At 25.8% G+C, this 229-nt stretch overlaps 1 protein-coding gene across 1 annotated transcript in view; it reads right to left on the bottom strand.

Annotated features, from left to right (window-relative positions):
- Positions 1-229, bottom strand: part of LOC108745814 (tyrosine 3-monooxygenase) — a 17502-nt gene that overhangs the window by 6761 nt on the left and 10512 nt on the right. The window lies entirely within an intron of this gene.

Raw genomic sequence — 229 nt, 5'->3', positions numbered from 1 at the left:
CAGTTCTTAAAAGGAGATAAATTTTATTTTTCTTATTGCTCTCTTAGTTAATATACTTTTTAATTACTTGCTTTTTGCAATTTGATGAAACATTTTTACTCGAGATATTTATATCCTTTTAGCTACATGAATTTTTCAGCAAAAATTTATTTAGAATTTTATTTGTGAGCAAAAAAATTCATGAGAAAATCTCAAGAGACAAAGACTTAAAATAGACGCGCGAACACAG

Source organism: Trachymyrmex septentrionalis, unplaced genomic scaffold (genome assembly GCF_001594115.1).
Source record: "Trachymyrmex septentrionalis isolate Tsep2-gDNA-1 unplaced genomic scaffold, Tsep1.0 scaffold15, whole genome shotgun sequence".
Lineage (NCBI taxonomy): Eukaryota > Metazoa > Arthropoda > Insecta > Hymenoptera > Formicidae > Trachymyrmex > Trachymyrmex septentrionalis.
This window is presented reverse-complemented; position numbering and strand designations above follow the sequence as displayed.